The sequence below is a fragment of the Cotesia glomerata genome, linkage group LG1 (assembly GCF_020080835.1).
Source record: "Cotesia glomerata isolate CgM1 linkage group LG1, MPM_Cglom_v2.3, whole genome shotgun sequence".
Taxonomy (NCBI): domain Eukaryota; kingdom Metazoa; phylum Arthropoda; class Insecta; order Hymenoptera; family Braconidae; genus Cotesia; species Cotesia glomerata.
Genome location: NC_058158.1, coordinates 8003875 through 8029974, shown reverse-complemented (window position 1 = coordinate 8029974; position 26100 = coordinate 8003875). Strand labels below are relative to the sequence as shown.

General features: G+C 32.0%; 1 protein-coding gene across 2 annotated transcripts in view; it reads right to left on the bottom strand.

Moving 5' to 3' along the window:
* LOC123275409 (protein timeless homolog) overlaps positions 1 to 26100 on the bottom strand; it is a 136520-nt gene that overhangs the window by 57361 nt on the left and 53059 nt on the right. The gene's annotated exons all lie outside the window — the stretch shown is intronic.

Sequence of the window (26100 nt, the reverse complement as noted above, 5' to 3'; positions counted from 1 at the left end):
TAATAATTTCGATTTTTTAAGCTACTTTAAACTGTAGATTTTCTTCAAAAAAACCATTTTTTTTGGGAAGCCGCGATTTTGTCAAAAATTAAAATTTTGACTATTCCATCGATCATTGCCTGTATTCATATATCCTCAAAATAAATCTTTTGTTTTTTTTTTATTTCTGATAATTTGGATCAGAGATATCTTCCTCACCGCCAGACACCTTTTTGTGGAGGTCCTTCAGGAGATCTACTACAGGAACAACGGAAGTAGCTAAGCAAGGAGGGATTGACCCCCCGATAAAATAGATTTCTGCAGTACCGATATTTGGGTTTCTGTCTTATCGAAGATTGTTGTTGGTGTTTCTGCGACTGAAATTATGTGAAGTTATGTGAAGTTATCTCTTGAACGAATCGACTGAAATTATGTGTATGGATAGCACATAATTTCACATAATTTCATATAATTTCACATAATTTCAGTCGCGTTCGATATCAGTCAATTTATCCATGGATTATACAACTGATTCAAATGATTGCAAGCAGAGGACTGAAATTTGGAGGCAAGTAAGTATAACTCCCCCACCAAAGATCCCCTCCCAACGACGACGCCAAAAACAGGTTTAAACTTGCCGGATGACGTAAAAACATGATGTAATCGAAAGAGGAGGGGTTAAAAAACGTTAAAATTCACGATGACGACGCTAAAAAACAGGTTCAAACTTGTCGGATGACGTAAAAACATGATGTAATCGAGAGAGGAGAGGCTAAAAAATGTTAAAATTCAAAAAACTCTTACCCCACATCGATAAAACAGAACATCATTCGGTATCAAACCGACTGTTAACAATACCCTGCAGTCAATAACATAGATCACTAGTTGACATCAAACTATCGACAAAAACTTACCTCAAATCGATAAATAAACTTCAATACCTACACCTCCATTTCATCCCACCAGAGCGGCGTAAGTATCGAACTTTCTCGCATATACTACAAGTCATTTAAATATATACAAAATTCATCATCACATCAAATAAGTGCATATCACATCAACACCAAAGCTGATACCCGGCAAAGGTATCAACTCTGCTGTTGGGTGGTAGCAATTTGACCTCAAACAATCGATCACCAAATCGATGATAATCCTCAACAGTCGATAAAAATCGATGATAATCCCCAACGGTAAAAATCGATCAACAAATCGATGCCACTCCCCAACAGCCGGTAAAAAAGAACACAAAAAAACGACCTTCGATATCGCAGAAACACCAACAGCAATCTAAGGCAGAAACCCAAATGTCGGTACTGCAGAAATCTACCTTATCGGGGATCAAACCCTCCTTGCTTAGCTACTAACGGAACTTAATATTTTTATAAATACATCGCGAATTCTTAAAATAAATTAAATTGGCTATATGTACATTTAATCTATGTATTTATTTAATGAAAAGCCTCTTCACAAAAAATTCGCAAAGAAACACATTTTTTCGGACTTACAAGTTTATATAACCCCTTAAATAAACTTTAATATTTAATATTAAAGAATATTTATCGTCTGTTAATAAATATTTGTTAATAGTAAATAAATGTACTTACTATTAAAAAAATATTTATTGATATTTAATAAATGAAAGAATTGTTTCCAAATAAATGAATTTATTATTAGTCAATTAATTTTTTAATCAGTATATCATCATTTTTGATAAAAGTGATTGAGGGATTGGCATTGACTTTTAAGATTAATTTTTTATTCTTAAACCCAAGATTTTTCTGGGACTTATTTATAAAAAAAATACCAGAGAATAAATTGAATATAAAATTATGAAAATGATTCAATTTAATTCCAGTTACATAGAATATGCATCGGCTGTTAGTCCAACGCTATTTCAACTTGTTATTTCCGACCTAAATTCTGATCAATTCCAATCATCGTGTCAAATATACGTCAATTCACTTTACGCGACACTATTGCTATGGTTACTATCTGTCGTAATATAAATTTATATCTATATATCAGTAGATATATTTGTAGACCACCCTCGTGAAATAGAAATGGCCCCTTAGTAGCTGGAACAGCGGATATATGTAACAAGTCGGGCACTCGCAACTAGAGTCCAATGATAGAGAATGCGCACAAGGGATGAAGAGAGAGATGGATAGCAAGAAAAAGAGAGATGGCAAGAGAAATAACTGGATTTATATGAGAATTTATATCGAACCTGTCAATTATTAGAATGTCACATAGAAATACATTGGCTATAACCGTAAATTTTATATACCTACGCTTTTGGGCAACCACTGCATTACTACGCCAGAAAACCGGATAGGAGCACAATCTTCTAGCGGACATCCCGGTGATTTCCTCCTGCCATTTGCATCTCTTTATTTTTTTTCCACCAGTGGATTTGAAGACGAAAAAAGTTTTTCAAATTTTTACAAACTATTCAAACTTTTAACATTTTTTTTCGTATTTTTAAAGAAAAAACATGAAAATAACATAAAAAATGAAGGGAAGAAAATGAAAAAGGTAAAGTTTACTGCCATATGTCTGCCATACATAATCCTAATGTTAGTGAAGGGAAAAAGTACACAAAGAAATGCCCGTGGGTTTTTTAGTAGTAGCTGTTAGTATACACTCCCTCGAGAACAGTTTCACTTTAAATGGAATGTTAAGCCACCCCCTTTGCTATTTCACTCCCTTCTAAAGTAATAGCCAAGTGCAAGGTTAAATGCCGCCAATGCTTTGCCATCCGCCAGCAGACTTTCGGTTTTCTTGGATAAATGTACCCATACACAAGCCCGGGGGTAGAAAGACGTATGGCTTGCCAGTAAGTATACATTGAAAGTAAGACCGATGGTGCTAGTATTCCGAGTATAGAGAGCAGAGAGCAACCAGTAGAAATGGCTTCGGAAACAAACGGGGTGGATTAGAAAGAAGTGAGCTAGATAGGGAAAGCCAGATGCGATAGAAACAACCAGAGAAATTTCGTGCTGGTGTTCGGACGGCCGATTGATGCTTTTCATTGTTCACTTGGAAAAGCGAACTCTGGTTCACCGCAAGCTCTCCGATATCCAGAGAAACCTGGGAGTTTCAGACTCGGTCACGCTCCTGAAGTTAAAGGAGGATCAAGAGATTGAGAGAAATGTTCCCAAAATTCAGGGTACTGCTCGCTCGTTACCAAGATTACTGCCGAGTTTTGTTAGACTTCCAGTTTGTTTATGCTTTTCTTCAAAGGCTCTAACAATTGTTAAAGTCTTACGGTTTATTTGCCGCGGAAATTTTTCATAAGTAGTCCGAGTCTGAGCTTGTAATGCAGTCGTTGTGACGGAGATGAATTCATCGTTGGAAGTGGGCTGAGCTTTATTTTTGCTGTCTCAAGTGGCCAGTTCTCGGTTTTTAAGACGAGAAAAGATATCAAAGGATTTAAAACGCGCTTTGCTTCAAAGGGAATTTAATGACAAATACTTTGTTGTCTGACTTTGTTGGGGATAAATTACGCGAAAGTATTTAACAACCAAAAGATAGTGATATTATATTGTAAGATAAAATTTGTAAATAGGAGAAGAAAAATATAAAGCCGAAGATATCCATAAACATGGACATAAAAATGGTTGTGGTGAAAGAAAACAAGCGGACCCTTAAACTTTATTGAGTTTCTTTTTGGTACATCTCAGAATGGCTGAACATTTCCAGTTGGAGGAAACTAAAATGTGCAAACTTGTATATGTCCTAATATATGTTAAAGTATATCCACCGTATCAATTTTTTCCGGTTCATTCAGTGGAGCAAAACAAGAACATCTATCAGGATCCAAACGATAAAATAGATAGAAAGCTGTCAAGCTGAAGGTTTAATTATAAGGGTGGTTGATATATGTGTCTCGGAAATGCTTACACGACTTAGCGAACCTCTGAACATTTTATATGTTTGTATATTTGTACGTAGGTATATACTTGTATACTTAGAGTGTGTCAAAGCTGTGAGGAAATATCGATTTATAAGTCTGATCAGTCGCGTTGAATCATCTCACCCTACGACTCGTCCCCGCGGGAGAAAACGATTTTGCACATACACAATATTTTACAACGATACTGCCTTATTCGAAGGCGTGACACTCATTTTAAATATAAGAAACTCCAGTGAGACCGATTCAGTGTAGTGTAAACCACGAGAGGCAGTTTGTGGATTTATACATGTATACATTTATTTTTTTTTCTTCTTTTATACTTTTCTTCTTGCTCCTTTTTTTCATTTACTCGCGTCACACACGTCGGGGGTTCTAACGACGATTTGTCGCTTTATTTATCGTTCTACTATATAATACCCCAGGGCGGTCTGTTATGCTCATATTCGTGGAAAAGACAAATGTCTCTGACACATTTGATATGTGTGACATATCATAAAGGTTATCATAAATGACAAAAAACAAATAAGAAAATATCGTTGTCGATCGATAATAAAACCGCTTTTACTACTATCGAATTAGGGTTGAATTTCGCGAACCGTATGGATGTATGTAGAGTAGAGTAGGTCTTCTTGAAGATGCAAACAGCATTTACTTTTTAGTAGAGCGCATAGGAATCTTCTGCTTGTGAACTCGAGATTTCAGGAAAATTGCATTATTTTTTGCTGTCTAGATTTTCTGTGTTTTCGGACTGACAAAAAACAGCTGACAGTGAGGAATACGTTTTAACGTTGGATTTAGTGACTTACCAAGTCAATATAGCCAAAGAGAAAGTTATAAAAAGAAAATAAAAAAAAAATACAGCTTTCTTGTACGGCAAACTCAATTTTCCGGCCCCTTGTACGCCCTCTGTGATTTTAAATGTAGTTAGGGCAGATTTCTCAAGTGGGGAAACGACAATTTGATTTAACTTATATATTTTATTTTTTTTTTCTCAATATAAACCCAAAATCAGTTTCTGATTCCGGCATACTTTTCTTGTTATTATTTTTGTGCTTGAACGCACGTACTGAAAGTATATTTCCTTTGATCTAGATATAATCCATTGTTGGTATTGACAACAGAAGGGAGAAACGGTATTATAAAGTGACTAACTTAATAACTTTTCCCAAGATTACGAGCCTACATTTTGTGGTTGTATAAATGGCAATATAAGATAATTCGATGGTAACTTTGATGTCTTTTTCGTTCCCCTTTGGTTTACCTTTGATGTAGATAATGTAATTCTAGGGGAGCTGATTGAGATTGCTATTTCTTTTAAATTATTTCTTACATTAGCCACTCCAAAATTCAGTAGTAGACTTTAAATTAGCTAAAAAAAAATTTCCCTTTCTCTTGAGTTACCTCTACTGCCATTATTTAAATTCATCATTTTTTTTTACTTTTACTCGTTCTTCATCCAAGTTTTGTTGTTCTTCTGTCGCTAAGAAAGCCACTTTTAAACTTTAAAATAGCACAACACCGTAAAAAACTTTGAATTTTCTATATTCTTAAACGCGTGTAGGTTGAATTGAGAATTCACCTGGCTAACAAAAAAGCACTAGCGAAGAAACGCCTTTCCAGACCCTGGAGATTTTATACTGTCGTTGTAGACATGCTGCTACTTCTATTTATACATACATCTATATATACATATGTGTAAACATATATGAACCAGTCCCATCAACTTTTCTACTTTTTCACTTTATCCTAAAGGCCGGTGAAAGCTGGCAAGCTTATACAGCAAATCGATCCCGAGTTAAAAACCTTCTTCACCCTTATATCCACTCTCATTTCCGTTACTTCAAGGTTTCATCTACCTTCTTATATTCCCGAAAGGGTATTTATAGCGAAAGTAAAATACCTCACTACACCTCAGTCCCTGGCCGTACCGGGTCTGTCATTTTCTTCGCTCAAGCTTATTTTTTTTTAAAAGGGATAGTTGTGCTTTCACATGCAAATTTTTCAGTCATACACAGAAAAAAAGTTCAATTGAGCCAAGACAATATTTTTCTTCCTTATTATTTTCTTGAGCGAAAAAAAAAATTTTTTGAAGAGAAATTTCACTTATTCCAACAAAATTAATTCTCTTGCTTTAAGAAATACGTATTTTGATCCAAGAAAATTTATTTAAGTCAAGAAAATCTTTTTGTTTTGAGAAAATTCAGCCTTAAAGCTCCAAAAAATTTAGTTCTTGATAGAAGTAAATTTTCTTGTCTTGACAAAATTTCTCTCTTGCTCCAAAAATTAAATATAAAGATAGAAATAAATTTTCATTCATATTTTTATTGATTAACATGTCAAATGGGAAGATCAAATAATATTTCATCATTTTTTTTCATTCAATATGTATAATTGCACGCTAAAATAATATAAAATAGGTATCAAATATTCAAGAGAAAAATTTTCTCAAGGTGAGAAAAATTTTTTCTCAGCTGAAGTAAGTGGCGCTGGTTCCCTAAAGTATCTAAAAATCTTGATCAAATATAAAAATTTATTGTATCAAGTATTTATGATCATTTGAATTAAGAAAAAATTACTTCCACCAAGAATAGAATTTCAAAAAAATTTTTACTTCGGCCAACACAACTGCGGTCTTCCTTCAGATACCAGTAAATTTTCTTGAGCCAAGAATTTTGTTCTCCAGTCAAGAAATTTTTCTTTCTGTGTAAAAGTATTCGTCTTCTGAAAATAACTTTACTTTCGGTCAAAATCTTACTACTCTTTATTTAATGTCTTTTTTTTAAGTAGCAATAATTAAAGTAATTTTATTTCACGGTAATTTATTCAATTTTAATTAAGTTACTAACTTGTGCTGTTAATCTTTTAATTCAATCCTGTCGGGAAGATTGTAGCTAGAATGAAACTTTATATTTCGTTTTAATTTTATTTTTTAAAACGTTAAACTCAGTGTAGAGTATAAAATGAAGATGACGATGTAGCTGCCGTGAAAAGTGGTCGCAGAATGACGGGAGTAAAATTGGCGCGGATGTCAGCGAGCGCCGACGACACGAGAAATCCTCAGGGTTTTTAAAAGTCACTGTCGCTGAATCCTACCGCAGACTCAGACGGTATAAATTGAATTATGGCGTTTGCCGTTCCACAACGTTTCTCCTATCCCTTGAGTTTCTGACGCACAGTTCCTGCGCTGTAATGTGCTATGCTGTGTATTATATACCGGTATTTATTTATAAACAATATATATCTATATACAGACATCTCGAGTTACCTAATGTGAGAGTAACACTGTGTAAATATATTTAGTGAAGCTATAAAATACGTGGGTAGCATTTATTTTATGGATAATTATTTCGTTTTGTATGCCTCAATAACCATGAACAAATTTTTTGTACCCCAACTCGTCGCCTGTGAAAATAACAGCGGTGGCCAGTGACGAGCGCACAATGTACATGTACGTGACGTATTTTATTTTAAAATAAAATATTACGAAAAAAGGACCTCCAAATGGAGAGAATAAAAAATTATCGTCCAGTAAATAAATATTTAAATATATATATATATATATATATATATATATATATATATATATATATATATATATATATGCTATATATATATATATATATATATATATATATTTATACTGAAAATGTCAAGTTATGAGAATTTTGTTTATTACCCAAGAGAAATAGAAATGAACGTACAATAATGGATGACGAGCTTTAGCTTTTTCTCTATATCGAGTTTTGTCGATTCATCGCGGATAGAGAGGTTTTGTAAAATATATATGAATCAAAATACCAGACAAAAAATAATGAAATCAAATCAAGTAGGTCATACGCACCAATTGATCTTTGTTATTTGGTTTGCTATTTATTTTACATAAATATTGCATTTATGACGAAAATTTTTTACGATATTTGTTATCTCGCTCAATGGTTTATATATTTTGAACATTCATTCTTTTTTATCTCGTGTAACTCTCGGTAAAAGGGAGTCAATAAAAACGGATTAACAATATTGTCAGATCCAAAAAAGGCAGTTGGAGATATATTTTTTAAAATTTATATTTTTAGAGGCCAATTGAGAATAGCGAGCTTGCTATCCAGTGATCGCGAATACCTTCCAGCGTTTTTCTGCATATTGGAAATATGTAAAAAGCTTTGAATATTTGTAACAGCGATATATTGTTTCATTTATTATTTTGAATTTGAAATGGAGAGTTTCGGATAATTTGGAATTTATTGGTACCCAGGAGAACGGTAAATATGACACGTTAATACTGTGTTGGATTTACATAAATTTTCAGCCGCTTTGAAGAATGAGTTAGGACGGTAGTTAAATTGTCAAGGCACCGGCTGTTGTTGAGTCCAGTTGGATAAGAAAACAGGGTTCTACAATCCTACTCGGCTTTTCACTCTCGAATAAACTTTGTTAAAGCTCACAAGTTACGATATTTCATAATCCGATTTCCTGGATCCCCCGGGGTGTTTTCCTCCTTCACACTAACGTGCTCAAGGTACAAAACACCTCTTAGAATCCGAAATCTCATTCCTCTTGTTAAAAATATAGAAGCTAAAAATAAAAATATGCAAAAAAAAAAACAAGAAATAGAAATAGAGATTGCATAAAAATCCGTAGTTTTTAAAGACTTTAAATAATTTTTTAATGCCCAAACACAAAAAATGATTGAGAAAAAATTTGCAAAGACGAATAAATTTTTCAGAATTTTCCTTTGAATTTTCGGCGTATTTTAAGACACCTACAGTGATATGACTCAAGGAAAAATTTACCAAACGGAGCTTTTCAAATTCTACAAAAGAGGATTGAGAAGCGTTTGAGTGGTACAAAAGAGAGAAATCTTACAATTTTGCAGTAATACTTTATTCCATTTGAAAAGTGAAATCCTTCAGCAGTTCACATTCTCTCTTTTATATGATTTATCCATTTATTTATATACGTATATATAATGGCTTAGTCTTCCAACGGCAGAAACAGCAACAACAATAACACCAATCGAATATATGTATACACGTGTGTAAAGAGAAACAGTTCCTGGTTAGCATACATAAATAATTCAAAACAATACAACCAACAGTACTGGATAAACCATACGTATCCCAGAATTACCATTTAAGAGAGAGAACAATACCAGCTATTCAAGGCTAAGTGTTATTTGAAACAATGGATGAGTTCCGATGATTTATAGAAAAATTATTTAAATTCAAGTTTTATTCTTTTCAATTGAGATGTATCGTCAAAAATTTTGCTTCTCTTTTTAAAGTTTTCTTTTTTAAAGTTACTTGACGACTGAACAAATTTTTCGTCTTACAATCTGGTCTTATTTTAAATAGAGCTTTCGAAAACTTTACGAAATTCTAATTTTCCCTGAAAACTAATTACACAAAAAAATTATTTTTTTTTTTTATTTTGCTTTAGTTTTTGTAGAAAGTTGTTAACAGTTTAAATTTACTCGATGAAAAAAAAAAAAAACTAATATAATTTTTTTGATGATAAGTATCGCGAGAATTAATACGAAACTTAAATTCATACGCATCTACTTAAAAATAGCTAAAAGTAATCGGTTTAAAAAAATATATCAGTAAGCTGATTTATATAATACGTACTCATTTAAAAAAGTGGGCGTTTTATAATCTCAATGTAAAGTGATACGAGTACGTAAAGACGATAAAACCGGATTGAATCGTTTCTGATATGCAGCGGCAGTCTGAAATTCACAAATAGTGAACTCATCGCCAAGGTCTGAGCGGCCAAATCTGGCAAATCCGCAATTTTCTCAGTGGGAAATTCAATTGCTGGTTCTTTGCTTTCAGTTTCAGCTCTCATCCCCAGATTTCTTGTTTTTTTTTTCTTCGAGCTTGGTTCCTAGCGCTGAGCTAAGTGGAGATGGAGAAAAACAGAGACAGCCCGGACAAGGAGAAGAAATGAAAGAATGAAAGGGCAAGGGTGAAATTAGCCTGAGGAGTCTCAAGAACTGGCTTTACTTTAAACAGAAGGATTTAGCTTTCCGGTGGCATCGGCCTACTATGCCTGGAGATCCTCATCAATTTTCTCTTGGCTGCGCTTCGTTTGCCTCCACGTTCAAGTGCTGCCTGGATTGTTCTTCCTTTCTCCTGAAGCGCACTCACCCATAATACGTTGACCTCCAGCCTTGAGCTTTTGCACTACATAGAAAGATACTCCCAGATGCAGAGCGAGGGAGAATAATAATGATAACAACAATTAAAAGTAAGAGATACGAGCTTTTTTTTTGACAGCTTTAAATAAATTTAAAATCATATTTCCACGGAAAATATCTTTAAAATAAATATGAAACGTTTAAATTCATCTATATAATTAAGAGAATAAGCAAAATTTTGTGGCAAGTGTATTTATATGATAAAATGGGTTTTCATGGTTAAATTTGATATCATTAGAATGGTCTTAAACTGGAGTTGTACCTTTTCAAGGTTTTATATCATTCTCACCAATAGTCAATTATGATGATAAGTATTTAGGCTGCATTCGAAAATGCTCTATCTCTACATACAAAATTAAGAAATGATCTTGTATCTAGTGAACTATTGACATTTTTTGAAATATAAGTTCATCCCGATGTTACACTCATCAAGACCTTTCATTTGAATACCCACATCAATTTTTCATATATTTTATATATTTAAATATATGAATATATGAAAAATATATCAAAATGCATGTGGGTACTCAAATGAAAGCTCTTGATAAGTGTAACATCGGGATGAGCTTGTATCTTTAAAAACCTCAATAGTTAAGAAAGTACAGTACAATTTAACAGATATCTTGTGAATTATTGACATTTTTAAAGATATAAGTTCATCCCGATGTTACACTCATCGAGACCTTTCATTTGAGTACCCACATCAATTTTTCACATATTTATATATATTATATATATGTATATATGAAAAATATATGAAAATGCATGTGGGTACTCAAATGAAAGCTTTTGATGAGTGTAACATCAGGATGAGCTTATATCTTTAAAAATGTCAATAGTTAAAAAAGTACAGTACAATTTATTATTATACTCATTGAAATGATTCTAAGTTTTGCATAAAAAAAATTTTTAATGACAATTTATCAAGTGGAAGCTTTTAAATAAATATTTTATGAATAGTCTGGTGAGTATTAATTTTTTTCTCAATAATAATAATAAAAATTGTTATGATATTTTATTTTTTCCAGGTGCTCAAGTAAATTGAAATAATTCCTACTCAGACACAACTTCAAATATTTGCAAGTACTTTTATCTTTGATTTATAAAGTCAACAAATGGTTATATTAGCATGAAATCTAAGTATCGTCAAATATTATTTTATCAGGATCCGAAGCAGATGGAGTATGAGAAAGGAAGAGATAAAGTAAGCGTGTCTGATATTTTAATATAAAATAAAAAAAAATATTTAAAAGGGTAAATATAATATAGAAACGAAACGAATAGAGCGATAGAGGGATAAAATAATTTTAATTTATGGAATTTGTTTTAGTAAAGTAAATTAACGACGGCAGCTGAATATACCACCGATAGAATTATCAAAGATTAAACAGTAGAGAGGTGATTGGTAAGCTTTAGCCGTAAACATTCGCCCAGTGTCGGATGGTTTACGGTGAGATTCAATGCAATCAGATTAGTGAATCTAACGAGGAAACACCTTGCATAATATGCCAGGTCAAGTACAATGAAGCTATAGACTTGACTGCATATGGATGTAGGCACATATGCAGTGGTGAGTGACCGTGTTGTGTGTATGTACGCAAACATAAGCATAGGCTTTTGGGATACGATTGTTTGTCATTTAGCTCCGTTCATGATGTAAGCCCCTTTCGATTATCACCCCGAATCTGTTGCTCAGTTCCCGCGATACCACTAAGTGCCAGTAGGAAGCAGCCAACCGATCAATCGAATCTGTCAAGCCTGGCCAACTTTACGCATCCCTTACTCAATTACTTTGATGATTGATAATTTTTTTAGGGTAGTTAAATAATTAGTAACAAACTCCTATCCGCTGGAATTGTGTCCAAATCAGAAATAAAATTACGGGGTGCATGTGACGTGTGTGTTGTAAGGGGAAGGGATAAAAGGCGAAAGGGTGAAAAAGAATTGAAAAGAATAAAGAAGTAGCTGGTATGGGGTGAGGGTTGGAATAAAGTGTTGGTGAAATTGCATTGAGGACCCTCATCTGCGCCTCTTTTCGAGTTGTACTTGCCAATTTCAGGAACGCGTTGCTTCACGAGATAGCCTCGGGGGAATTTTTCATGCTGTCGTTTCGTTCTTATTTTTATTTTTTTTTTCGCCGCATCCTTTTTCCACCCTCAGGTTTACTTTCGAGCAGAGAAATCGCATCTTGGAGGCTGCCGATGGCACATAGAGCCGGGAATACGCTATCTATAGGTGGAAAAAACACCCGAGTTTCTTTTATATCTCACTAGAAGCTTCACTGGAGTTGATTTTTTAGAGCAAACAGCAATAAGTCGGTCATCGTAATTTAATAATGATATTTAACCGGAACAATGATAATCAATTTATCGAGGAATTTGCGGTTATTAGATGTTTATCAATACTCGGAAATACGGAGAGAATTTTATGGTAATATAAATCATTTTTAAATCAACACACTGATAGAAGGATTTGTTTATAGTTAAAAATATTTATTAACATTTAACAAATCATTTATTAGAGACCACTTTTTAGTCCTTAACAAATATTTCTTAGTATTTAAAAAGATTTATTAATATTTAATAAATGAATATCAGATTTATTAAATACAAACAAATCATTTTAAATAATGAGAAATATTTATTCAATACTAAAAAGTTGTCTCTTATAAATGATTTGTCAACTATTAATAAATATTTTTTGACACAAATAAATCCTTCTATCAGTGCACGCTTATTATAACAAAGTTATTGATATGTTATAACAACAGAACAATTTTGTTACTACAGCAAAATCTTTAAGTTGATTCGACAAAATACTTTAGTTGGTATAACAAATTTTTTTGTTGAAAAAGCAAAATTATACTATTAAAATAACAAAGAGAATTTTTGGAGTAACAAAGACAATTTGTTAAAGTAATTAAGAGAATACATAATTTAAAAATATGTTTTAATCAGCTATAGCTGATTTGGAAAATATTTTAGCAACAAAGTAGTTTTGTTATTGCAACAAAATCATTTTGTAACAGCAACAAAGTCATTTTGTGACAGCAATAAAATGATTTTGTGAATTAACAAATTGTTAGTACAACTTAAAACGTTTTGTTAATACAACTAATGGATTTGTTGCTATAACTACACTCATTTGTTACCAGAACAAATTTTTCAGTTATCTTGTCTTTTGTTATTTCAACAAAATCGTTTTATGCATGTGCACAGAAAAAAAAATTTTCAATTTTCTTAGCGAGAAGTTAAAAATGTTCTTGAATCAAGTATATGATTTTGAAGAACTTAATCTTCTTGATTTGAATAAAAAAATTCTTAAACTCATAATTTTTTTTTTTTATTTAAGTAAATTTTACTTGATTCAATAATTTTTCGTCGAGATTCAAGATAATTACCCTCTTCAAAATTATTTTTTTGGTTCAAGAATTTTTCTCTCGAATCAAGTTAATTTTTTTTTCGGTAAACAAACTTTAATTCTCAGTGCTCAATTAATAAAAGAGTTCAATATTGATAATTATTATACAATAATTCTTAATAAATCAAAGCTAGATTTGACGACATTCAACACATAAATTGTAGAAACGACAATATGATGCTACCACAAAATTTTCTCGGTGTACTCGGATATTAAAAAAAAACTCCAAAGAAAATTACAACCCCATAAACTTTAAATGAAAAAGAAAAATATTCCCAAGTGAAGTGAACACTTAATTACATAATGTCAAAGGTGAGCACTTTTTTCCTCGTATTTAAAGCCGGCTCTGTGCTCCTTGACAAACCCCAGAAGGTACGGTACAAAATAGAAACTGAAGAATCCGGCAGAGTAGTGGATACAGCTAAGGGGCAATTTTGCAAGCCCGAGCGTAGAGAGTGCAAGTAAGAGAAACATATACGGTATAGTACTCATCACCAGCAGCCCGCGCCGCTACTTATCTTTCGTTTATGACTAGGTATACTTTATCCGCGTGTACGACGCTACCCGAGCAAGTAAAAGCAGGGTCGAAGGGGACATGTTTTCCTCGTAAATTTAAAAACTTTCCCACGTAACGTCGCCCACGGAGGTCGGCCAGGTACTCGGCAGCGGCCTTTCCGCTGAGACTGGGGCATCCAGCCTCCCCAGCCGAGCTCTACTCGCTTCTCTTTCTCTCTTTTGGTATAGTTTCCTCCAGTAGAGCAACTCTTTATGTAACCCAGCCCGACATCCCACAACTAGCTAGTGCACCTTTCACGGTAATCCTTCCGGGACTGCACGTGCGTTCATAAATTTAACGCGATGGGCTAGGTCAAGTCACTGGGGACTTTTGCTGGGGTAACGAAAAGTGTCAATGCCAGTAACTCGGAAAATAACTAAAAAAAATTTACCGATGATCAATTTCTATTTTATGTAACTCGAGAGACTGCGAGTAATTCAACTATTGGTTATAACTTTAAAAATAAAGTTTTCCTATCATGGATATTATTATCTACCTCAATTAACTTGATCAGTAAAAGCTTCAATCGCTTATACTTCGTGTTTCTGTTAATAGAAGAATGAAAAATAAAAAATTTTTTATCGCAAGTTGACCTAAAAACTCACCATTAATATTTAACCGGAAATGCACGATATTCCACAATTAAAATAGATTAAACGACAGGAGCTTGGCTGAAAAATTCATCAAGAACATACTGAGAATACCACTAAATAAAATATTCGATTAAAACGGCCGCGACTTAAAATTAAATCACTGATGTTCGAGGGAGCCAGCACATAGCAGGTCTGGGACCAGAAAGGCTCGAGAGAGAAGAGATGAAAGTAAAATAATGGAGGGGAAGAGCGAGAAAGGCTTTGTTCGCGGACATCGGATGACCGGGTATATGTGTAGTACTGCGTGATGTATGAAATGTCCAACAACAAACGTCGGCGAGCTTTTCGATCGGCAGTCCGCTTTAATTGTAGCTTGTCAAGAACATGTTGCATGGCTGCACGTTAAATCAATTTTCTCGGATAGATTTTGTATTGAAACAAGCTTTGTTAACTTTGATGTACGCGTATAAATTTAATTAAACTAATTATAGCTTTTTTAACCCCCAGCTCGTTATTTTTTTTTCATTTTTTGTAGACCACTTATTTTTTTTTTTTTTAACGCGAAAACAAAAAATGAGGGTACTTGAAGTAAAGTAGTACACAGCGGCCCCTTTTAGTGGATGCAAATAAAATTTGTATCTAAATTTTTTATTTTTTTCTAACCCATTTTTATTTATACTCTTTTTTGTTTTAAAACTATCACGAGAGTGCTTTTCATGCAAGTTTCTCAAGCTGGCAGTTGACTAGTACGAGCAGTACGGATAAAATATCTATTTTTATCTCTTGCTTTGTTCTACAATATTTTATTTCATTATTTTTTCTTTATTTATCTTTTCATTCTGACTCTGTTAAATATATTAATCATTTATTTTTATTTTTTTTTAACTGTAAGGGAGAAGGGGTCAATTGAATCATGGAGCAATTGAACCACTCAACTTAAAAAATCGAAAAAATTGAAAAACGCTTCATGCTCTTAGAATTAGATTCTAATATGTTAAACTCGGATATGATCAAAATTTGAAATCATTGTGATTAATAAATTTTGAAAAATTGAGATTTTTTTATTTTTAGGCATGTAAACTTTTTTTTGGTTGGTGACAAATTGTTTGATAATATTTCAATTTTTGAATTAATTGATAAAGTTTGAATTGTAGTAGTTGTATATACTTATGCTTTACAATCCTCAACTTTGTTTATAGTGATATAATCGTTTATTTATGTATTATTTACTATTAATTGTTTTAAAATTATATAGGGTCAGTTGAACCAGCAGTCCCGGGGACGATTGAACCATACAGAAAAGCATGGGACATGCGCGCGCATCTTGACTCAACGTGAAAAATACTCAGGGAAATAACCTAACAATTTGATGAACTAAATTTATAATAAAAATTAGTTTTAAATTGATTTTTAATGTATTTAATATAATATTTGTGCATTAAAAATGTGCAACAATAATATTAGCAAGTAACAATTAATACGTTATTTATTAAAAGTTCGGGTTTGAGTTTTAAATATTATTGGTTCAATTGCCCCCGAGCGGGGGTCAATTGAACCATTCGACGCGTTTGGATAAATTAATAATTTTTGAAAATTCACGTTGTTAATTGACTAATTTATGTATTGATAATGATAGAAGAGTTAACGAACTACCATTCTAAGAAATAAAAAATTATTGTTTAGTTTTAATTCAAATAGTAAAAAATTACTAAACTTTTTTGGTTCAATTGACCCCTTTCTCCCTTACTGCTTTTCTTTTTGATCGGATGCTTAGTTCTATCAGTAAGTATACGTGAGGGAGAGTGTGCAGACCCCCATATGATAGTATACCGTAAATCGAGGTTCCGGAACATCAACGACGTACAAGGAGGCGATGGTGCATGCGCCTCGTGTCTCACTTTTCCGCAGCTTCGTTTTTCACCCGTTGCACGGTAATAGGATCAACGTGAATGGCGAGAATATCCAAAGCTCCCTTACACTCTCTGTCCTGACTCTCCTTTCCCTTCCCACCACTCATAGTTTCATCCAGGCATCCAACAGCCCGCACCATCACACCTCACACCTTCGCTTTGATATCAACGACGAGCGCTATCCTTTGACGCTCGATTATCTCCACCAACGGGTTTTCGCTCCCGTAGATCAGTTATATTTAACGAGGATGATACACTTACAAGATTTATATAGATCTATCTTCCTCGTTATTTTATTTTCCTTAGCTTTATTTATAATTCTATTTACACTTGCATTAACATATTTATCCATGCGTCAAATTGTTCTTTTTATTTTTTATTTTTTTTCTCGACATATAAGTACACGGAAAAAAGTAAATTGTAACAAATAATAGTCGATTTATAATCAGTAATGATCAACTGCTAAAAATTACCATTTCAAACAATTATAAATCGTGATTTTAATGATCACTTTATAATATTCATCATTTAAATGCTACAATTTATTCTTCACATGGAAGAAAATACTATTTCAAACAGTAATATTCGCTATGTGAATGTCGAAAATGTTAAAGTGTAATAATTAAGAATTTTGACTTTGATATTTATCATTTCGTACCTAAAAAATGATCGCATGATATGTAAAAAATATAAAATACAGTTACTAAATTTCTAATACAAGCAACGTTAATATTTACAAAGTAAAATGGTAAATTTTAAACGCAACGCTAAAAATCAAACTATAATTATTGACTTGCTTGGACTAGTAAAATGTATATTTTAAGGGTAGAATTTTTACTTTTTCAAATGTTAAATTTTCCTGGATTGAAATCCCTTTCTGCTTATCTGAGTTCCCCTTCTCCTCATAGAATGGACTATATATTGAAACGGCAATTTTTACTATTTGAAACTGTAATTTTTTAAGATGACAAAGTCGTTATTTACTACACTGACAGAAGAATTTAGTACGGAGTACTAAACTGATTGAGTAACAAAATTTTTATTCATTTATTTAGGAGAAACAAATATTTTGTACCCATTAATATTATTTGTTACAGTTTAATAGATGATTTCTTTACATGAAAAAAGACTTATTACACGGAAATAAATATTTATTTCCACCAAAAAATATTTAGTAACAGGTACTAAATATTTCTTTGGTAAGTATTATCGGTAGATGGCTATGCTTTAATTCCAATGTTTATGTGATACATAACCTATTATTTTATTCAGCTCGATTTTGGGAGATTTATCAAACTTTTAAAAACTCACATACTCCCAATAAATGGCTTCTATTTATGTCTTTTCTCAGTGGATAGTTTACATTTTTCAATTTGTCTATAATTGATATGTTAAAAACTTGTTTAATTTTAAATTTTATAAATATCTCAAACACAAAAAAAATATAATTCAATGAGATTCTTTTCTTTATAATACCTTAAATTTTTAATACATAAAAAAAAATAATAACAAACAATTACTGCCTTTTACATTCTGGATTAAGATTAAATCTCACGTGGAGTTAGTTAACAATGAACTTTCCTGCAGCAAATAAATTTAATCGGATGATAATTTTAGCATAAACTAAAATAAAGTTACTTTTGCCATTACCAAAGTATATAAGCGGGAGCACCCAGAGATTAACCACACACTATGTACTAAAATATATATCTTTGTGAATTATAATTATAATTACAACCACCATTATCATTATAATCCTCCATTCTTCACTTGATTATTACTGTACGATCGAGCTGGTATGACAAGCTGGGCGTCGAGACTGAATGCGCGTTCATGATGATACTCTCTTCTCCCATTATATACATTCATACATGCTATGTGTTGGTATATATATACATACACACATTCTCCAGTACAACAATTCCCCGGCAGCCTATTTTGTGCGCTAATGTGCCCTTAACAGAGGGGAACGCATGGTCGATTTAGTGTTTACATAACGACACCCTCACGCTCACTACTCGGCTTAGTCAATCGATATCAGCAATTTGCATAGACTCGCTTGCCAATACTAATTCAACGTGATAACGTGAATGGTATCCTGTGTAAAGTATTAATCGTCGATAATCTCTGTACACATATACACACGTGAGCTACCACATACGAAACCTCCGGCCACTGTCAGACGTAATGCTCGACTCAATACAGATTTCGTATTTAAATACACAAGTGGATACCTTCCCTCGGGTTGTGTGCATAATGCAACTGACCCTCAGCTTCCAATTATTTTAGTAAATTGTTTTTCATCAATAATATTAATTATTCAGCAGCTTAATAAATTATTTAGCTTAGATAAATATTCCGAACCAAAGCCGAGCAATTAATTATTAGAATATACACGGTAATGTTTGTACGTAATTATTCTCAAGTAAATAAATTTTCCTTAAAGCTTATGCTTACGTCGTAATTAACAACAAGAGAAGCTATAGCTGGCTCAGTGCAACAGATAAATTCGTCTTTGTATTGCTTCGGTGCGTCTTATCACGTTAAAAATAAAATATCTTGATCAAATATAAAAATTTATTGTATCAAATATTTATGATAATTTGAATTAAGAAAAAATTACTTCTACCAAGAATAGAATTTCAAAAAAAATTTTTACTTCGGCCAACACAACTGCGATCTTCCTTCAGATACCAGTAAATTTTCTTGAGCCAAGAATTTTGTTCTCCAGTCAAGAAATTTTTTTTTCTGTGTGTGTCTTATCACGTTAAAAATAAATTTCAGCCTTTACTTCGAAGGATAATAAAGTAGTTGTTTACATTTAAAATTAATGCGGTGACTCGACAAAGTACTGAATAAATTTTAGGGTATTGGCATGATGATAGAGTCGTTAATTTACTTGGAAATGTGAACTAAAAATTGGCTATGAAGCCTTGAGCCATAAAAACATGAAAGATACATAAAGTGTGTCAAGTGTGAAAGATAGCGAGGGTGGGTAGGTATAAAGGAAGGGTGTGGGTGGCCGTCGAAACAATTTTACAGCATGTTCAGTAGTGTCGCGCAGCCAAGCCAAGACGTTAATTTAGTACTTCTAAGAGAAGCATCGTGCCGTATCATATCGAGTCGGTGAACATCCATTACTGCACACTCGTCCGTACGCTATCTTTTCGCCGACCTTACCCATCCTGAGAGAACATATTGCTCTACTTAAAGCGTCTCGACGCGCACACGTACCACCGAGGCGTCGTGCCAACACTAACTATCCACCATATACACTTACTTACACAAATGCACCCCTCACTTTCTTACCGTGCCACACATATTTCATTTTATATGGATCTTACCGGCAAATGTACTAATTAATTATACTACTTGTCTTGGCCGCAGCGTCTTTCTGCCAAACTCTCTTTTGTACTTAACTTTAATTTATTATTAAGGCAAGGCGTCTTGCCAGTACCAATTTCTTCCCTTTTATTTATGGCTAATCCATTGCTACGTGATTCTTCAAAAATTCTATCACTAAATAAATATTTCATTCAATTTAAACATCAACACGTCCCGTAAAATAAAATATCAACATAACAGAAAAAAAATGTGTTTTAAAAACTATAAATTGATATTTTATATCCAGCTTATTTTGCCGTCATCGCTCTTGACCCTTCTCCTCACAAAAAAAGTACTACAATAGAGTACGTAATCCAGTGTCCGACAAAACACCGATTGCTTTTTCTGTTTCCATACCGTAAAAAAGCAACCCTTTTTTATAACCTAGAATTTTTACAACTTTTACTCGTTCGAACGTCTCTACAACAAAAGACGGGATAACTGAAAAATTTGTTCTGGTAACAAATGAGTTGTATTAACAAACCAATTTGCTAATTCACAAAATCAATTTGTTGCCCTAACGAAATCATTTTGTTGCAGTCACAAAATGACTTTGTTGCTGTTACAAAATAATTTTGTTGCAATAACAAAACTAATTTGTTGTTAAAATATTTTACAAATAAGCTATAGCTGATTATAGCATATTTTTAAATCATATATTCTCTTGATTACTTTAACAAATTGTTTTTATTACTCCAACAAATTCTCTTTGTTATTTTAATAGAATAATTTTGCTGTTTCAACAAAAAAATTTGTTATACCAACTAAAGTATTTTGTCGAATCAACTAAAAAATTTTGCTATAGTAACAAAACTGTTTTGTTGTTACAACATATCAATAACTTGTTATAACCTAAATTTTGTTATTTCAGCACATGATTTGTTATCCCTATATTAACAAATTCATTTGTTACCACAACATATCTTAGGTTATCTTAACAAAATTTTTTTCTGCGTGCACTAAACTTTTTCAGTGAATCATAATTTAAATCTTTTATTTGTCTGGGTACTTTGTTCCTCGTTAAAAATCTGTTTATAACTCTGATCCTGGCGAGTTCTCCGGTAATAATAAATTTTCCTTTGACACAAAGAACAGAGCAAATATCATGAAATATGCAGAATCATTTTGTCGGCACGTAGTTGACAATAACACGGTAAGATACAGAGCAAGTAAAGCGAAACACCACGAATGAACGTTTCCTTTCGATTCTTCCCCCTTTCGTTTGGTTACTTTCTATCTGCCTTCTTTGGTTACTTTATTTTTATAACGCAGACCTTGGCAATTTTATTAGAAGCTTTTGAACCCTACTCAAGAGCTACAAGTCGTCGTTCGTCGGGTGCCGTACGGGATCGAGAGCTTTTTTCCTCGGGATAAAACCTTGTACCTATCCTATACCTTAGTTCTTCTTCTCAACCGGCAGCTTTTTCTTCACTGACTCACCTGAATTTTTCATTTTGATAGAACGTTGTAGACTGCACTATGAATAATTTAGAGGATTGTATGTGTGTGTATAGATCCATTCGAGCGTAGAGAATCCGTAATCCTCAAACCCCAGGAATCATCTCCCTAAAGCACATGTGTGCATCTTATATACGCTACATATAATGCCTAACGCATATTGCTTACTCATATGTTATAAATTCTGCACGTTTATTCTCATCCTAGAGAACCATTAATAATACACAAGCGTACAAAATACAATAATATTTACCTGCTGTTTTTATTTTGATACACGGAAAATAATAAACTGTAAAATTCACTCGGATTCCGGTTAATTTTTATAGTTTCAAACAGTACAGCGGACATCGGGGTGGCACAAATGTAAATATTACAGAACTTAATGTAGAAAGTGTAAAAGCCACTATTTATAATTTAATATCGAAAATGAGTGATTAGTAGCTGTCACTATACACTGATAGAAGGATTTAGCTCTATTTAATGATTTAGTAACAGATACTAAATGATTTAGTAACAAACCTTTCATTACTAAATATTTAGTAATACACGGAGAAAAAAATTTTGCTATAGGAACTCTATAGTAGTTAGTTGTAAAAAGTTCCAGTAGGTTAACGTATTCTTATGGTAATAATGCCGTTTGGCTCCTGCAACTCTACATCGTTGAGCTCTGAGAGCTTAACGTTATTTACCTCTCACAACTCTACAGGATCGTTCTGAGACTATAACAAATTTTTGGCAGTCTGATTAATAATTTTTTTTACCATTTAGCATTGATAATTTAATAAATAAATGCGACAGAACGAATTTATATTGCCAACAATAATTGTATATGACAAATAGTAATAGTATTATAATAGAAATAAAATAATAATAGAACTTATATTACAAATAAAAATTATTTGTAAAATAAAAATATGGTCGTCACAAAATTATCTTATTTTATTGATTATATTAATAAATGTTGGACATAAAATCACTACCGTATATGCACAAGAAAAGATAAATAAACGAAAACAAATTTTATTTTGTGTTAAATGGGGTCTTTTGAATGTATTCCGATAACTTATTACTTATCACAATATGTTCAACTAATAAATTAAATTAACAGTCACTGCAAATGAACCTTGAAAAACCACAAATACAAAACTGTTCTAACGAAATTCAATTTGACAAAAAAAAAAAAAACCTATTTCCTTAAATAAATAAACTGAAAACTTAATTGTCCTCATATATTTTTGATAATATGGATGAGTAACAAAATAATTCTGTTTGTCATTGTTACGTCCGGAATTTGGACTTTTTGTAAATAATTTAGTATTCGGCCCAAGTCGATTAAGACCTATAGACCGGGAACTCTTGAGACTTAATTTATTGAGAAAGATAGGTTTTGTTTTAATGATTAGATTTGTAGTTTAAATTTAATACATATATTGTTTAAGAATCAAATTATCGCTTAAAATTACAGTTTATATACAATGTTTAGTTTTGAATCCGTTTAACACAATAAGTAATGTTTTAAAATTATACCTGGTTTGTCGCTTTCAATTAATTTTATAATTTTCACTACAACTGATTTTAATTAACACTTTTATTCTTGATTTACGATTTTAATATTTATAGATTGGTGTAATTATTGATTTTATTTTTTGTATTTAATTTGAATATTCTTAGGACGATGTTAACACTAGGATGTCCTAGACACGAGAGAGCGATACGACGACAGTTTTCCGGGGCTGAGAGTTTAGGTGGGTCCGATAATTGAAACAGTAGAGGGGGACAATGTATCCAATTAGCTCTCTAGTTTGGGACTTCCACCCTCTCTCTAAATGTTCCGGGAAACTAGCTGTGCATCGACTATCTTGTGTGTTATCTCTTACAAGGGTATAGGTATATTCCTAAAGTTAGTGGTATATACATCTGTCCATGTATAGGCACATCAATACACACACAAACACATTTATTCTTATGCGCACAATATTTTATGTTCTATTTGAAACTATTTTGTTACATTATTTCCTAAATTTATTCAGTACGTTGATTTTTCAAACATCTTCACTTTATAAAAAAAAAATTCATCTTTTAGCTTAAATCCTTTTATTCTTATATAATATATCTTAAATCTCCCTTATTACTTTTATTTTACCTTCAGTATTTAATAACTATATTTGTTGAGTTTATTGTTAACTCTCATATTTTAAAGACTTTCAATTATTCTGGATTAAACAGTCGTATTAAATATTTCTTAAATTATTCGTTGTACTATTAATATTTCTAGTTGATATTCTCTAAAATTATTTTATGTGATACTCAAAAATTCTTTATAATTCCATTCAACGTGGCTCATGCAGGCGACTGTTATCTAAAATCATTGTTTGCATTGCGCCGACCGTAGTTTCAAACACGTTTTGAACTACCTAAATACTCACGTTGAGTCATAAGGAAAATAAATTTTACTGTAATAATATTTAAACGGAAATAACTGAGAGATAAAAATAAAACAAGAAAATATAGAAATAATGAAAATTAAAAAATGTCTAGGACATAACATCATTTTAGAAGGTTATGAAATATGTCAGCGCACTCCACTACTGCGCAACGTAGGGCGCTCCCAACTATACCGTTTGGCTCTGAGAACAATCCCGTAGAGCTCTGAGAGCTCAACAACATTGATTTATCAGAACTAAATAACATTATATTACTGTAACTCTACAACGAATAGTAAACCGTGTATAGTTGTGGTAACTCTAAAGTTAGGTTACCAGAACGAAATTTTTTTTCCGTGTAGGTACTAAATCATTTAGTAAAGCTCATTTAGTTTCACCAAATAAATATTTTGTAATATTTAACAAATGATTTATTGGTACTCAATAAATCGTTTATTGGTATTAGAGAAATTAATTTTTCAACTAATTTTAGCGTGTAGCCTAACTTTTTAACTTAAAATAAATCAAAATAATTAAAATAAATAATTTTAAGTACACTGATAGAAGGATTTAGTACGGAGTACTAAACTGATTTAGTAACAAAATTTTTAGACATTTATTTGGGAGAAACAAATATTTTGTACCCATCAATATTATTTGTTACAGTTTAATAAATGATTCCTTCATAGGAACAAAGACTTATTACATGGAAATAAATATTTATTTCCACCAAATAATATTTAGTAGCAGGTACTAAATATTTCTTTGGCAAGTATTGTCGGTAGATAGCTAAGCGTTAATTCCAATGTTTATGTGATACATAACCTATTAACTGACAGATTATTTTATTCAGCTCGATTTTGCGAGATTTATTAAACTTTTAAAAACACACATACTCCCAATAAATGTTCTATTTATGTCTTTTCTCCGTGAAGTTTAGTTTACAATTTTCAATTTGACTATTATTGATATGTTAAAAACTTATTTAATTTTAAATTTTATCAATGTCTCAAACAAAAAAATATAATTTATGAGATTCTTTTCTTTATAATACCTTATATTTTTACTTAAAATTATCTATTTTAATTATTTTGATTTGTGTTAAGTTAAAAGGTTAGGTTACACGCTAAAATTAGTTAAAAAATTAATTTTTTTGATACCAATAAACGATTTATTGAGTAGCAATAAATCATTTGTTAAATACTACTAAATATTTATTTGGTGGAACTAAATGGGCTTTAATAAATGATTTAGTACTTATTACTAAATATTTGGTAATAAAAGATTTGTTACTAAATCATTTAATATCTGTTACTAAATCTTATTAAATAGAACTAAATCCTTCTATCAGTGTAGAAAGTATATATTTTATTGAAAAACAATTTATAAGTAAGTTCTTATTATTCTGTTGAGTCGTTTTTTATAATTGAATGAATAGACTGATGAAAAAGTTTCAAGTTATCAATTGATTGAAAAAAGAGATTTAATTCACTAATGCAATTCAATTAAATTTGTGAATGGTTGATGTTTTATTAAGTCGATGAAGAGATCTTAAGTTTAAAAAAAAAGTAAATGTGTGTAAAGAAAAAAGTCAACTAATTTGTTTAATGGAATATCGATAATTGCTACTATACAACAGATCATGTTGTAGTCTGGTTGTGGTGAGCAGACTCGCCGCTTTGATGAAACAGACACAGTACACATATTTTGAGCTCCAGAACTTTCGCAGAGTAGAATTATCGTTCCTGTGTGCATACAATTCGGTAAGCGATAGCAAAAAATGTCCTGGGAGATTTGTTAACGGCAGTTTTCAATATTTTTTTTTTTCAACACAGCTTTTTAAATTTATTTTTTTTTTTTTTATCAGAACTCGGCTCGCCGTCAAAGAAATAAAAGTCTCGCCGTCGATTATCGATTTGTCTAGCTCGTTGCTTCCTCGAGCTTCTGCTTTGATGCCCCGATCTTATTACCAAAGAAAATCTTCGAAAGGTCAGCAATCGTGCGTTGAAAAGTGTGTTTTCCTGTGGCATTGCTCCAATATGTAGGGTCTTCGCTCTGTGGTGGCAGTCTTGATGCTCACTTTTTAGAATAAGATATCGATGAGAAGGAGAACGTGAAAAGACCAAATGCGAAAATAAGATAAAAACAGAATAAGATAGGGGAAATTGTAAAGGACAAGTTCAAGAAATTCTATAAAAGATTTATTCTCTTGGGCAATGGACTTTTGTGCTCTTTAACAAGAATCTTCTTAAAGGATATATACGA